The sequence below is a fragment of the Numenius arquata genome, chromosome 10 (genome assembly GCF_964106895.1).
Source record: "Numenius arquata chromosome 10, bNumArq3.hap1.1, whole genome shotgun sequence".
Lineage (NCBI taxonomy): Eukaryota > Metazoa > Chordata > Aves > Charadriiformes > Scolopacidae > Numenius > Numenius arquata.
In genome coordinates, this window is record NC_133585.1 from 46,257,095 (window position 1) to 46,273,347 (window position 16,253).

Consider the following 16,253-nt stretch of genomic DNA (forward strand, 5'->3'; position numbering starts at 1 on the left):
AACCAACTAACAGGCTTTCAGCTGGTCTTCGGCTTATGGACCAAGGTCAGTGGATGGGCGCCAAATGACTCTGAATGGCTTTGGAATTTGCCATGTTACTTACATTTTTTGTTGTAGTATTGCACCAGAAAAGGAAGCAGGTGCTAGCAAGGAAGATGGGTGCAGATCATTATGAGCCTAGTAACTCCAGCTCTGAGTCTTGCTGAGAATCAGCAGTTCTGGTATGACTCATGAAAAAGCACGAAGAACCAGAAAACAATTCAATTCAGTTTGTAATGGGCAACCGTTCAGTTTCAAAAATAAAGAAAGGGTCGCAAGGCAGAAGAGGATGGAGCATCAGAAATACAAATCACTCTCTGAAGTGAATAAAGGAAGGGACATGGAGCAGAAGGGGAAACATCTGAAGGTATGAAAATCACCTTTATGGTTAAGTCTGGATGTGTCGAGCAATTGTAGGTGTTTCACTACTGAGTACAGCATCCAAAAGAGTAGCAAACGCTGTAGTCATAAGACAAGACACGCAAGGTCGTCTGGAGACTGAGGGATTCTGGCAAAAACTGGGGTTGAAAACCAGACATCTCATTCCTCTGGGAAGAGGTCAACTCAAAAATCTTTTTGGACAGCATTACAGCTTCTGAATTTGTAGTAAAAGCCTGGAGTAGTATAATATGCTGGCAGATCCAAACATGAAGATTGTTTTTAACAAGTGGTTTGTGCAATGCTTGGGTAATTTTCAGCCAAACCAGTTAACCTGCCTTCAGAAACTGCTATAGCTTCCACTCACTGAGAAAGGTACCTTGCAAAGCAAAATTGGGGAATGATCAGGCTGCACCCTGACACCAGCGTCTCAGTTGGCTTTATCTGCCCAGGTTCTTGTGGAGCTGAAACAAGAAATTCTGTTTTCTTGTGGATATTCACTATCCAGCAAAGACAATGAGCTCCATCACTTGGTTTTCCTCCTAATCTGCAGGACCCCTCATGTTGGCCAACCATCCATATGAGAAGAGTATCTGCTGTACATTCTGCCATGCATATCCATACTTTTCTTTGCTGCCCCGCCACCCCCAGACTGTGCTGCAGCTGCCACAGAGACTGTGTAAAGCCTGGAGAAGTCTCTCTAAATACACCCCGCTCTCTGCCTGTTGCCGCAGTCTGGACAAGAATTTGAAAAGGTTGTTCTTGCTGTATTACAAGCGTCGCTACCAGAGCAAACCTCGGCTGTGTTTACTCTGCTTTTTGCTGTGCGAAAAAAAAAAAAAATTAAAAAAAAAAAAAAGATTGTTTATCACTGATCTCAGTTGGAGCCATTTGATGGTTTCTTTCTGAGCTCACTTTGCTTCCAATTCAATAAGAACTAAAAATAATAACGTGGATAATCTAATTGCAGATCAGTAGATATCCTGAGCGCTCTCAGCCTCGGAACATGTATCCCACGTACACGAGACGCACACGCAGTGCACAAGCTTTCCAGCAGCAGTAGCTTTTCACCTAGACCAAGGGTGGCATTTGTGAACCGTAAAGCCTATCAATGCTATCCTGCTCGGTTGATATAGTGCAGAGACTTTCTTAAAATAAATAACAAATGTTGATCTCTCTCCCTGATCGCATACCATGGCCGAGGAAAAAATAAAAGTGTTTAGACCCTTGAATTTCATATGCGCTGGAGAAATCTTGGAGAAAAGAAAACAGGAAAGCATTTGTAATATTAAAAATAGATTGCTTCCTGGAAGTAAGAGCCTGATGATCTTGTTGACTTGTTTGTTTCATGTTAAATGCCATATCATGCAGAAGCACAGCCAGCCGGCTCCTGATTTGATTTGAAATTTGCCTGAAAAACAACATTTACATGGTGTATTTTATACTTTGTTTTTATTATTTTATATTTAGTTTTATGTAATATATTTCTATGGAAAAGATACTCTTATAGGCTGTGATGTGAAATACTGACTTCAGAGCCCTCAGAGAAGTATCTTAACCTTAGAAGTCATAAGTAGGAATAAGATAAATATTCCCCATGATAATTAATATCCAGGAAAATAAGTGTCATTCTGAAAAGCTGGGCATTTCCAGGGGAATTCCTCACAAGGAATATCACTGGAAATAGTAGAGATTTCCAATAAGGGAAAAACATTTAATATATCTCCAGGCTACACTCCAGTCTAAAACACGCATCAGGGCTATATGTCTAGATACATACGGCCACCTCATTTGTTGTTATGATTTTACAGCGTGGCACCCCAGCTAACACAAGCTGTTGAGACCACAACAACCTTGCATTCTGCTGGCGTTACCAGTTTCCCAGCCAGTAAAAGGCAGGTTTACATGTGCGGTTTCACGTCAAAGCCCTGCAGCTCGAATGCCGGCAATGATTACCCCTCGCTGGGTAATTGTGAGCTCTTGGCGGAGTTTTCTGGAAGGAAAAGGCCAACCTCAGAGATGGGGTGGGCAGCTCTTTTTCTGCAGCTGTGAAGCTGATGTGCAGATTCCAGCAGGCAAAGTGTACCTCTCAGCATCACCTCAAGCTAAAAAAATCCACTTCTTTGTCCCAGTAGCCCATCAGTAGTCCATCACTATTGCATAGATACAACAAACCAATGCAGCGCGAACTTATTATAAAATGGGGCAATCAGGATTACATGAGGACTTACATGTTATCAGCACATGCCCAGTAACAGCCAACCAAATGCAGAGACCAGAGAAAAGTCCTGTTCCCAATTGCATTGCATACTCTTTCTTCCGATTTTTGCCTTCTAGCTTCTCAAACTTACAAGTGAAAAAAGAGCATCTCGAGATGATACCTGAAGATGCCTTTTGATTTTGATTCTCATCAACTTAGTCTGTTACTCTGCAAAAGTGGAGATAGAAAATACACTTTTTGAATTGATGTCTCTTCAGACAATCTTGTCTATTGATATCTTAAATACACTTTTTTTTTTTTCAAAAAAAATCAATGTAAATGTTATTTCTGCTGTTGTAGTTTTCTGCTTGGGAAGGATTAAAATGAGGGCTTTTTTTTCAGTGAAAGAAACACAGCTTTTCTTTAAACAAAAATTTTTCTTTAAAATTTCAATAAAACAATGATTCTAGTATTACTTGAACATTTTTACTCTTTCAATTTCTACTCAAGTGCTTCTCTCAGGTTTTTCAAGGCAAGGAAAGTGAGTTTTCTGACTTTTCCTTTGGCCACTGGGCAGTTGTGCGTTCTCCTGCTCCCAGTAAGACCCCGGTGCAAAAGACCTGTGAGGAAGCAGGAAGACATTTCTCACACAGCTTTTTCTGCAGTGCAGATTTTTTTCACCGCTGAAGACAATGGTGGTTCCTGGTACATTCCAGCCTCTGAAATCAGACAGTCTGCAACTGTTGCTAGAGATGCTGCGAATTTTGGCATATGGGTATCTTTCAAGTCAGTCACTGAGATACGTTGAGCTCCAGAAGTGGCAGGAACACTAGTGCTGTGCTGGGCTGCCAGAACAGGCGTGCCCTCAGTCTCTCATTTCTAATCTCTGCACTTCTTTTTCCCACCTGTTAAGGGGGGAGAGGACGTTTTCAAACCTTCACATGAGCCTGCACAAGTACACCTTTCGGGTTTTTTTTTTTTAATTTTTGTTTTTATCTCAGCTGTTGCCAGGTGTCATTGCAGATAAAAACTTATATCACAGCAGAAAAATGACTTCAAAGTTAAATATTCTGAATAACATTATATATTCCACTAAAATTCTTGCCATAGACATTTTTGAGATTCAATGGAAGCTTGAAGCACATGGTACCTTGCTGCCCTGTTGATCCTTGAAATACAGACTAATTCCCCATGAAATTAACTGTTTATACACACCTAAGTTGTGTCCTGGATAAACATTGGCTTGGATAAACATTGGGCAAAGTGGTTTATACGTTAAGGCTGTTTTCCTTCTGAAAGATGATCCCTAAAGTAACTTCAATCAAAAGACGTGCAAAGATGAATGATGATTTTCTTCTTCCAAGGGTCTTTCAACAGAACAGTTTAAGGTACCCTTCTTCATTTATGCTCAATTTGTCTATGATTGAATCACTGTTAATTACAAGTTTTTATTAGTCAAGCGTATTTTTTTTCTGTGAAAATATTACACCTCAAGATTAAGATACTGCCAGTCATTTTTATTATCTAGATAAACACAATGCTCTGGGTTTTTTTGAAAGCATGCAGCTTAATTCCTGGACAGATGAGGCAAATGGTAATGACATCCAAATGGTGATGGTAAAATCAGTTTGTTCATGTGCAAGTCTATGAACTCATCCTTTAAGTACTTAGACATGGCTCAGTGTTAAAACCCTGTCCCTCCAAGCACATCTGATTTCACACCCCTCAGGCCCTGGGATATAACTCCGTTATGTGCTGGAAAACGTGAATTGGGTTATTGCAAAACTTAACTCCTCTTATGCTCACTTATAAAATCTTGAAAACTAAATCAAAATAAAATAATTGCTAAGAGTAATAACACAACAGGAACTTGACTTAGAAAAATGGAAGCAAAACCAGATGATCGGATAAATTCAGCTAGCAGCAGCAGAAAGAGAAGAATTCATCTCTTTTACCGAATGAGGAACACAACATTGGGAACCACTTTCAACTGTTAGAGTACCAATGCCACGCACAAAAGCTAGGGCTGGTGAGTTCATCTTTCCCCTTAAGGACGGATTTCCGGGATTTCAGCAGCTGATGTGAAAGAAGATCCTACTTCTTTAGAGAAATTCGCCAAATGCTTCAAAAAGGGGATGTGGCATAGCTTCTGAATCACAAAGCAGAAAAAGGCTTCCTGCCTCAGTCTGGTGGTACATCCCTTTCATCACTCAGATGATAGAGAGAACAGAATTGAAAGCAATCCTTGATAACACAGCCCATTTTCTCTCTGGAACAAAAACATGGGTGGCTTCTGGGTAAGGCAACATATAAGTAGGATGCATTTGGGGTGATACATTTTATCACTTCTGTGAGTTAGTATATGATTTATAGTTGATAGAATTTCTATCTGCATTTTTTCAGGTAAGTCTGACTTTTTTCTCAGAAAATAACTAAAAGTATGTAAATTTTTTGCAGAAAGTATTCCCAACAGTGTGAATTTGGAAATGTCATCCAGACCTGATCACAGTCATTTGATAACATAGAATTTGTTCCTTTTCACAGTAGTTCTGTGTTACAATAGAAAACATACATTTATGTTTATAGTATGATTTTGTAAAAAATGTATATAGATAATGTAACAACTGACATAATAGGTCCTATTTCAGTTTGGAGTTGTTGAAAAGAGGTTTTGAGATTTTTTTAGAGTTCCATGTCAAAATACACACGGTCTTACAAAATAGTCTCAATTTTACTAGAACAGAATTGTTCTATGGAAAGATTTCTGTGGAAACATTTTCCTAGTACAACCTAACACTTCGAGTCATAGCATAATTCAGGATTGGAGGGAGCTCTAGGAGTCATCTAGTCCATCCTTCTGCCCAAAGCAGGACTAACTTCAAAGTTAGATCAGGTTATTCAGGGTCTTGTCTCCATCAGTTTTTAAAATTTGCACGGTTGCTTCTCTGAGCCACCTGCTCCAGTGCTCGTAGTGAAGAGCTTTTCCTTATACCCATCTGAAATTTCTCTTGCCCTTACCTGTGACCATTGCCTCTTGTCCTTTCGCACTGTACCTCCAAGAAGAACCTGGCTCTAACTTCTCTCTATGCCACAACAGGTAGCTGAAGACAGAAATTAGGTCCCCCTGAGCCTTTTCTTCCACAAGATAAACGTACCCAGCTCCTTCAGCATCTGGGTTGTGTTCAACTTGTCCAGCAGGTCTTCCTTTTTCCACAAAACTTGTCCCAGCCCATGTTGCTGTGTGGGGTTAGGGCACCAGGACACAGGACAGCTCAGTTCTCTGTAGGTCTCTGCTGAACTTTGTGATGTTCCTGTTAGCCCACGTTAGTCCATTCCTCCACAATCTCAAGATCTTGCTTCAGGTGGCCTGGAATGGTCTGGAACGGTATGAGAGTCCCCAGCATTTATGTCCAACACATTATGCTACTTATAAATCAAATCCCTTACGACTATGAAAGGCATTCTGACTTCCAGTGATTGTCAGTGCACATTGGCTGTGGAAGGGTATTGAGCATCATGTGCTGAGAACCATGCTTTTTTGTTTCCGACCATACCCGAATGTATGTGCCCTGTGACTATTTTCAGACATGCAGAAACTAGGCTGTCTTCCCAAAGTCAAAGTAGAGAAAAGCACTTCTCATTACCCCAGAAGCCAGAACTTCTCAAGGTGACGGTGCTGACAGGTGTTCCACTCTCTCTTATTCTTTTTTTGAAATTCTGGCTTTTAAGTTTTGGGACTGATTTAAGTGCAGAATCCCATCTTCTTTCATTTTTTTTCTTTTTTTTTTTTTCTCCTTTTTTTCCCCCTTTTTTAAATGAGGGAAATGCTATAATATCTCTTTCAGCACTAACACTTCCATTAATCTCAAGCCGCAGAAGCCGACTTTCTTATTATCTCTCATTTGCCATTTATTACAATGGAAATAACCCACTTAACTGACATACTACCTACTGAATGAGCAAGGAGGTTATAGAAAGGTAAGCAGTAGTAATAATGGTTGTAATGGTAGCAATCAGAAGCCAATAAAACACATCTGATGCTGACCTCAATTAACACCGACATGCACTCCCATTTTAGCAGTAATATCAAGTGACTGGTACAACATAGTTAAAGCCCAGAGCTCTGTTTTCAAGGGATGCTGGTGACAGTTCTGTTTTCAAAACAAACAATTAGAGGCCACAAATCAGGATACCAAGTTGAAACGTGGTCTCCTGAGGATCTCACGATCCTGAGCTTGAGCTCTCAGATAAACACAGCGCTGCTACAGAGAGACTCACGTTGCTTTTCTCATTCCAGATGATAAACAGGTGTAACCTGCAATTTTAAATTCCTGCCAGGAGTGGAGCAAACATCTACAGCTGGGGTGACACAGGCCCTCTTCCAGTTTATAAAGGAAGATAATATAAGATACTCACTGAGTAGCAGGCTTAACCTTTGAGGTTAGAAAGTTCAAACCAATTTGTTGAGAAAAGCTACAGGCTTATATTAACAAGTCTCAGGAAGGGTCCGGGCAAGGACAGGGGCCTGGTAACTCCTACAGTCAAGAACAGTATTCATGGTGGGAAACTCAGGCTGCACCTACATTAGCATTTTTGTTCCTTTTTGAAGGAAGAGTTTGGAAGCCAATCTCCCTTTTTCCCCACAAGTGAATGCTTTGGTCATGTTGGGTCACTGGCACAGAGTGTGCAAACTGAGGTCCCTTCAGACGACACTGGACAGAAAGGTGAGCTCTAGAAACACAACTGATGCGTCCCAGCCACTAATGGGCATTCTGACTATGAGACCAGACTAGAAATGGTTCAAAGCAACCTCCTCTCCCCACGTACAATGTGGTCACTGAGTTCCTTGGCACCAACTGATTGATTCTCTCTACAGAGCTGCATTCATGCTAATTCAGAGATAGCCATCCAGATAATTTCTGTCGGTCAACACAAACAAGTCCTCTTGGAAGATATTTCCAGGCGTATAAGGGAATGAAGGTGATCGGGAGCAGTCAGAATGGATTTACCAATGGTTAGTCATGTCTGACCAACTTGACTGTCTTCTGTGATAAAATAACTGGATTTGTAGATGAGAGGAGAGCCATGGTTGTCCTTTACCTTGACTTCAGCAAGGTTTTTGAGACTGCTGCTCACAACGTTCTTGTATCCCAAGTTAGGACATTACAGTCTGGATGGGTGGATAACGAGATGGCTAAAAGTGGTTTGATAATCAAGCTTAGGACGTTAATGGGTCATCCTCTGCCTAGGGGCTGGTAACAATGGGGTACCGCAGGGGTCTATCTTGGAACCTCTTGTGTTTAACATCTTTATCAATAACCTGCAGGGGGTGGTGAAGCATGTTTTCATCTGATCTCAGAGCTGACCCTGCTTCAGCGGGATGCCAAACTAGAGACCTTCTGCAGTCCCTTCTCACCTGAGTTACCCCATGATCCTGTGAGAAGGTATCAAATGCATGTTGCATGCTGTTGCTTCAGAGGCTATTAGCATTTGAAAAGCATGATGCATCAGCATTCTTTGCACTTCATCACAGCGCCTGCTGCAGGCAGCTTCCATTTTTCTTTTTCCATGCCATGTTTTGTTAATCACAGAAGACCATGATGGGTCAAGTGGCTCTGTTGCTTACAGACCACATGCTGAAGCTGTGATTTAGTTTCCTCTCTGTTCTTACTCAGGCAATGAATTTCAGTGTTCAGTGCGTACTTTATATATTCTGGCTGTCAACTTGGTTTCAAATCATTACAAGGGTTTCCACTCAAAGAGTTAAAAAGAGGAGAAATATTCCAACACTAATGAGTCAAATACTATAGCTGAAAAAGGGCTGCATGTCCTGAAATAGACTGGAGAGGATTAGTGCTGGAACTAAGTTTCCGTGTGAACCTCTGACTTTTATAAATACCAGAGACTCTTTCCTTTCAGATCCCAAGTTTACCTTCCTCATCTGGCTTGTTGCTTCCTTTAGCTGCGCTGGGAGGGGACTGCTGTTTTGTAGGGAGAAGCCTGGGTTATTGTTGTCTAATTTGCCTCGTTGTTTTTTATCACAGACACTGTCCCATGGGCTTCAGAAACTGTGAGACCAGGGAAAGGTGATGTTTCTATGCACAGTTTGTGCGATCTTGAAGAGATAGCAACAAGTAAAATCTTGGCTGGATTCAAGTCAAAGGTGAAACACTCCTGAATTTCAATGAGGACAGAGTTTCGCCCAGTTCCTTTTGCAGGAAGATGTTCCTCAGAGGGAAACGGCTTGTATAAAGGCAAAAATCTGGCTAACTTTAGATAAAACACTTAGGTTTTCCATGAACTCTCAAAAAAAAAAAAGGTTTTTAATGGTTGTGGTATGTTGCGTATGGCATTTAACTTTTTGTGTAACATCACTGATGGTTCCTGCAGACCTTGGGCAGGAAATCACACTAATGTAATCACATTGTCTGTCCTCCCTTCTTGCCCCATGAAGTGACTTTTTAATCCACTGACCATTTTAATCCATTAGTTTTCCATTTTATTCTTTTATATATACTCCAATGCTGAGGAAAGCCTTCAAATGGAGTTTGTGACTTAGTAGGCACTAAGAAATCTGACCATGAAAGCAGGAGCTGCAGCTTGTTCAGCTTTGCTGGTTCCAGGCTCAGGGGGCAGACGAGGAGCCATTTCTGCTGAGGGATTTCCCATGCCTGCTCCCAGCCCCATTCACCCACAAGCACCCACAGCTCCCAGCTCAAACCACAAATTTTGGAGGAAAAGCAAATTTCCTCCAGATTTGTTGGAGGGAAAATTTGAGCAGCAAATTTTGTGCACAAGTTGATAAGATTCCTAGGAAAAATCATGGAGTTGCAACAAAACAGATTATGTTCCAAGTGCATTAAGGAGGTCTGATGAGGCTGTGTCAATGGGGGCTCAACTCAGTTTCTCTCTGTGTTCCTGCAAACAGACCTGTCTGCTTTCACCTTCTATTCGAATCTCGGATAAAGTTAATATACTCTTCCTCTATTAAGTTTTATTTTTATTTTAAAATGCACTTATCTGAGCAGGACTCAGTTTAGAGAAATCCAGCTGTAACTTGAGTTTTCCTTACTGCTTTCCTAGCAGAACAGTAAACACTTGTTACCAGGGGCTGATTAGGTCCTGCTTTGGCAATGCCAATCACAGCCTTACTTGCGTCTTCGTCTACCCCCAGCAATAGTTATGGAAAGCTGGAGCAAGTCTATACAGCCTTGCTCTAAAGACAGAGGGAAGGATGGCTGGAATGTTAAAGTTTCAGTGTGCATGCGAAGCAAGAAAAAAACTATCTGGATATTTAACACCTAAGGGCTAATCTTCAACTTTTAAGGTAGAGTCTTTTTAAAGGGGGAGCTAAGTAAATCACTTCTGAAATTTCCTCGCCCCAGACTTACAGCAATATTTGCAGAAGCAGCTTGTTTACAAGCTCATATCATATCTCTCACATGGGAGAAGGCTTAAAGTGAGACAGTGGCTTGCTGGAAAGGCACACAGATAGTGAGGCGTAAACTGAAAGAGGGAGCTGGACTTTCTGGAATGCAGCTTCATCAGGCTGGCTGCTCGTTTTCTTCAGCCTTATGGGAAAGGCTTGGAAGCAGTCAGACAGGTTAACTGCCGTGTTACGGACCTCTGAAGGTCTCTTACCTGTATGTATCACACGTGGCTTGTACAAATCCTGGATCCAGATCTCTCACCTACGTGCTGTGCACAGGCTGGCAGAGCTGTGGTGATACTGCCGGGTATTTGGTGCTCACCTGACCCATACACCAAGCTTCAAATCTGGCTGGGCTTTTTTTGCTCAAGATCATATTCTGGGCAGTCATTGTCTGTGGAGAAGATGTGGATGTGCGAGTCCCAGCAACTTCAGGACTGAACTCACTGTATCTAGCTACATTTTGTCACTGGAGATTTTCCCAAAGAAAAAATATCTGACTATCTCTTGAAGGTTAGGCAAGGCAACACGTGAAGACACCGAAGTAAACCATGTCTACATCTCATGGACTTTCAGCAGTTGTTTAGCACTTCTACGCTTTAGTCTTTGGGAAGTTTTTCCTTGTAAAATTGCTAGCTGCACATGCTTCCCAATGATGTCAATGAAGTCTCCCTCTCTCTGCATTGCTGAGCACAGTCTGACCCCATGTTCAGTGAACTTTGAGCTAGAAGCATGGAGTGGCAAGAAAAATGTGATTTAGTTTTTCCTTTATTAATCCCCACTTTACATTTACCTTATGTTTTCCTCCGTCTTAAAAAAAGAGTAAACAGGTTGACTTCTTTGCCAAAACTGTGTGGAAATACAGGATATATATATTTAGTGCTGGTCAATCTGTTGAGAATGAGTAGGAAACCCATCAGTTCCTGAGGCTGTAGTAGATTTCCTCTGCACAACTTGTCAGCAGCCTGCTGGAGCTGAGGATATTCTCACTGTGTACTTGAAATGTCAGGAATGCATTGTTTATTTGCAGCCAAAAGGCTGAAAATCAGGGCCTAAAGTCTCTCACCCAGAGGCTGGACGGCTCTTGGACAAGCTACTGACATGAGGTATGAGCTGTGCAGCTGGTACACGGTAGGGCTGAAGCATCATCGTACTCAGACCGATGGTTGCAGTTGCTCATGAGAGCTATGGTGTCTGACCCACTGCCCCTTCCTTCTCTCTTCAGAGAAACACTCATTCTCCAAGGGCTTGGGACCCCTTAGCGTAATTTTAGCAGAATTCCCTTTACAAACCTACACAGTGCTCAGTGCAGAGCAGTTTAAGCATGGCTTGAAAAACGCACGCTTACGATCTTCTACGTGCAGCCTGAAAACCGTAATTCTTGCAGAGAATTACTGTGTCAAGGTTTTAGTTAAGTGTAAGAGCTTACAAATTAACTTATAAAAGCTTCAGGGGGGTCATACCACAGTACACCAAAGCACTCTTCTAGGAGCATTAGCAGTTGGGAGTGGAAGCCTGAGGAAGGGAAAAAGAGCAGAATAAGAACATAGGAAACTTCTCCCAAATATCCCATCTCAGTTTCCCACAATTTGCAGCTCAGAGATTTCTTGAACTTGTGATGGCATTTTTTTATATTTAGGACCTTGGAATGCTTTCTTCTTCCAGTAATTTGCTCCACAGTTTTCTGAACTGATGTAAATATTAGCAACCTGTGGAAAAGAATTTCACTGGTTCAGTGAGCACAGATGAAAACTATATTCCCGTGTTCATTTTAAACACGTCTCCTGTTACTCTCAACTGACGCTCACTAGTTCTTGTGCTGGAAGAGACAGAAAACAGCTTTTCTATACAACTTTTCCCCTTCTGTGAGATACGTACAACTCACGTGAGAAGCTAGTGAAGTATTATCGTTCTTCTCTGTAACACAAACAAAAGAAATGCAGAGAACTGTTTTGCTGAGGAGTTTAAGCATCTGCAGGAATGTCCCCATATTTACTTGAAATCTTTTCAGGATTAAGGAAGAGGGTGAGCCAGTATATACTGGACAGGGAAAGATGTTTTTCTTGCCATTTCAAAAAATACTCCAGATGGAGGACTGGGTCGCTCTCCCCCTCTGATGCTGTGCTGGAACCTGCTAACAGCTGCACAGGCACATTGTGCTGCTGCTGGAAGAGGCCACAATGGCTTTAGTTTCCCAAGCCGTGTTGGCCGGAGGCAGGAACGAAGCTGCCCCTCTCCACCGCTGCCAGCACCCACCGCTTTCCCTCCTGTGGCTGCCACGTCCCTTTTAGCCGTGGGGCTTGGCAAACTGTGTCCTGGGACTTATTTGGATTTAAAGTAAACTGAGAAAACTAAGGAAACAAACAAAAAACCCCACTCTTTGTTTTCAGTCACCCCTGTCCTTTGGCTGGATTCACTCTGTGGTCAGGCAGCTGCTTTGGTGGCACAAAAAAACCATGTGGCATTGGGTAAAGGTTAAGCCTGAGGAAAGGTAGAACAGTTTCTTCTGGTGATTTTGCCACCTTATGTCAGAGTAAGTGTCAGAGAAATGCTGGGCTGAGCTACACCGAAAGTATAGATACTGCAAGTATAGCTCATGAAACAAAAGCTGCCTGAGATGCACCTTCAGGTTTTTACACAAAAGAAAGTCAGGATATTTAAGCTCTAATCAACTGTCATATGCCCAGACCTAAGGAAATGCACGCACTTTAAAAAGAAAAAACACTATATAATGAAAAATAAAAAGCACTTCATCAATTCAGATGAGAAATCTGTCACAGACCTTTCTGTGGCAGACCGTTCTCCACCTTAGATCACCTTAGATCAGTGAATGTTTTCAATGGGTGACAAACATATTTATGGCATGGTGATTTCAATAAACATATTTATATGAATATATCAATTTGCTTGAAAGTTGTGTAGTGGTCAGGAATTTTAATGAAGTCTAGGAGTCAGAATGGGGGGAAGATGTTTATAAACATACAGCAATGATTTCGTGTAGTCTACTCGTAAAACTGTCGCTTGAATGCAAAGATTCAAGACTGAGGACAGATTTTGCAATCCTCTCTTCAGTGTCTAAGTCAGTCATCTATCTCATCATGCAAAGCCCAATTCTGGCAGAATTATAAAGATTCCTCCTTAAATTGACTTCAAAGCTGGTCCCATAACAGACTCAACAAACTGTATAGCCATTAAGAGACTCTACATTATACAATATTGATTTCTCTAATATCCATATAATTATACTGAGATGCAAATTGCTAATAAAACTTAATAAACCTCCTGAAAAATTAGTGACATTAGCCTGAAAGCAGGCTTAAAATGCCTAAAGCCATTGTTTTGATAGCATTACCAAGCCATACGTTAATAATTGCATCGCTTTAGCTGCGTGCTCCCTGCTGTTTTAGTACTTAACTAAACTGTAATGTTAAATAGTTGTTGCCGGCTTAAGAAGTTTATCAGACAATATAAAGATGTCTTTGTGATTGTAATTTAAAACTAAACATAAGTGCACCCAGAAAGTTCCGCTTGCGAAGTTATCTCCTAAGGGCTCCCTTTACGGGTATTACCCAGAGTTTAAAGATAGTTTTTATACCCCCGAGTCTTAACTCGGTAAGTAACTGATAAGATAGGCCCTGCTCTCACTCTGTTCTGCTGGTTTGGGGTAGTAAATGGTGCCCCTGCTCGAGCCATACGTGCTTTCTGCATCTTATCCCTCCCCGCAGCCAGCCGGGAGCCAGCCCAAACAGCCTGGGAATGGGGCGCACACAGGGGACAAGTCCAGCCCAACCCTCAGAAACATTTCACCAGCCAAAAATAGCAACGCCGAGAAGATGCCAGCAGGGTCGGGTCTTGACATGGACCGATGTCTGCCCATGCTGCGGTACATCCGTCACGCGAATGGGCTGACAGAACGCTGTCCCAGGTTTTGCTGACCGTCCCACGCCCCTCCTTCCTCCCGACGGAAGCTGGGTATCTCGTGGAGACCTGCTTGGGCACCGCGCCAAGCGGATGTCACCTTCTCACCACGGGGCCCTGTTTACAGGTTTGGGGAGATGCAAGCCGGTTTTACTGTGGGCTAGGAGTATTCTGGCTCAAAAAGGAATGGCTGAGGGGATAGCTGTCCATAAAATCCAAAATAACATGGAGAAAATGAGTAGGGAATACTTGGTCGGTGTACTGGGAAATAACTGGGGCCACCAAGTGAAAATCTGCATGCAGAAGTTCTTGCTGCAGGACGTCGCAGATGATAAGGGTTTTACATGGGTTCAAAAAGCAAGTGCAAAATCCATCGATGGATATGAAACATAAGGGCCCGTTGCTGGTTCAAAATCCTTGCCCACCTGATCAGCTCTTAAGACCTAGTCTGGACGTGGTGAACAGAGTAATAGCCAGTGCACCGTGCAAGTCTGCAAGTGAAGCTCTAGAAAATAGTAGGGATAAAGAGGGCCTGTTCCTGCACAAAAGATGCACTGCAAAGCAGCCTCCCAACGAGAAGCAGTAAGCAGTGACGGTCTTCCAGTCCTACGGTGCAACCTGATGTTCTCTAGCGAGCAAAACCCCTTTGGTCTTCCTGGGTTCCAAGTGCTAAAGTCCAGCTCTTGGCTATAAGGACTTATGCATATGTGAAATGGACACACACAGTCATTAAAACTTTCTTTCAGTCTTTTGCTCCTCTCCCCAGCCCCATGCCAATGCAGCACTGCCGGGTCCAGGCAGAGTGTGGGTCCCAAACCCAAGGCCACTGCTGTCCACTGGTCCCCATCAGCTGCGGGGTGAAACGGTCCACAGAGCCGGGGTCTGGTACACCAGGAACTGGTGGTGGAAAGCAAACTGCAATCTCCAGTCTCAACCGAGTCTGGGAAGAGACTGTGGGAATGACATTCTGAAACCAAAGAAATCAAACATCACAGATGATAATCTCTGCAACCACAGTGCATGACACAGGTATAATCATAGAATGGTTTGGGCTGGAAGGGACCTTAAAGATCATCGAGTTCCAACACCCCTGCCGCAGGCAGAGACACTTCCCACTACACCAGGTTGCTCAAAGCCCCATCCAGGCTGACCTTGAACACCTCTAGGGATGGGGCATCCACAGCTTCCCTGGGCAACCTGTTCCAGTGTCTCACCACCCCCACAGAAATCATGGGTTAGGGCAGCTTGCCCAGAAGGGGAAGAAACTCCAGTAACCAAACAGGACTTGCATCCATGCAGTTGTTCCTTGATGTGGATACGCTGCAGCTGAAGGTGTGACTGTGGCACATACAGAGGTGTCTCCTGTGGCTTTCTGCCAGTGAGCTTGGTGCCAGCAGCACAGGCTTTGCTGCGTGCCCCATATCAATGGGCGACGCTGTGCCAAGCAGAAGCCCAGGCTGCAGAACCCTCGCTGTTACTGCTGGGTAGCCTGGCAGGATGAAAACTACCTTGTGTCTGTCTACAGCCTGGTGCCATCATGCTTCTGACCATAGCGTAAAAACAGACTGAGAGAAATTAAAAGTAGCTACATTTCCACTGGCTTTTGTGAAACCAATTCCTAATCATGCCACTTAGCATGACTATACTGAAAGAGAGAGCCGCATGGAGCACAGGGAAACAGGTCAGTGGGATGCTGAACAGCTTCAGCTCCCCCTGCAAAACAGAATTAAACCTCAGTTCATACATTCCACCTTTTAAGAAGGCCTTTTTTGACCGAGACTCAGGAAACCGCATTGCGCTGCCATTTTTCCTGGCACCAGAGATTGTGTGCGATGCTAGAACTGGACCTGGAAACTGAATTCATTTATTTTCCCCCCAAACTTACAGAGCAGCCATCATTCACCATAACATGTCATCCTAACAAGCTGCAAGGCAGAGATACTTCACATTTGAACCAACCGGTGGCAGCCAGTGAATAACATCTAGGTAACCAGAACACTTTCCGTCATGAACCTGATACGTTTAACAGCTAATTAAATCTGTGTAGGGATTAGGCTTTACATTGTATACTTTTATGGCAACAAAACCTGAGCTTCCTAAGATTACGTTGACGAGCTCCTTATCTCTGATACTGAGATGTTTATCAGCACCATATGGTACGAGCTCCTGCTATGTTTCCCAATGACCTTCTGGGACTTAATCAGCCTGAATGTCAGAGGTTGAAGAGCTGAGGACATATATTATGACACAGAATGCAACGCTCAGCCAGGCAGAATGAAAATCCAGGGC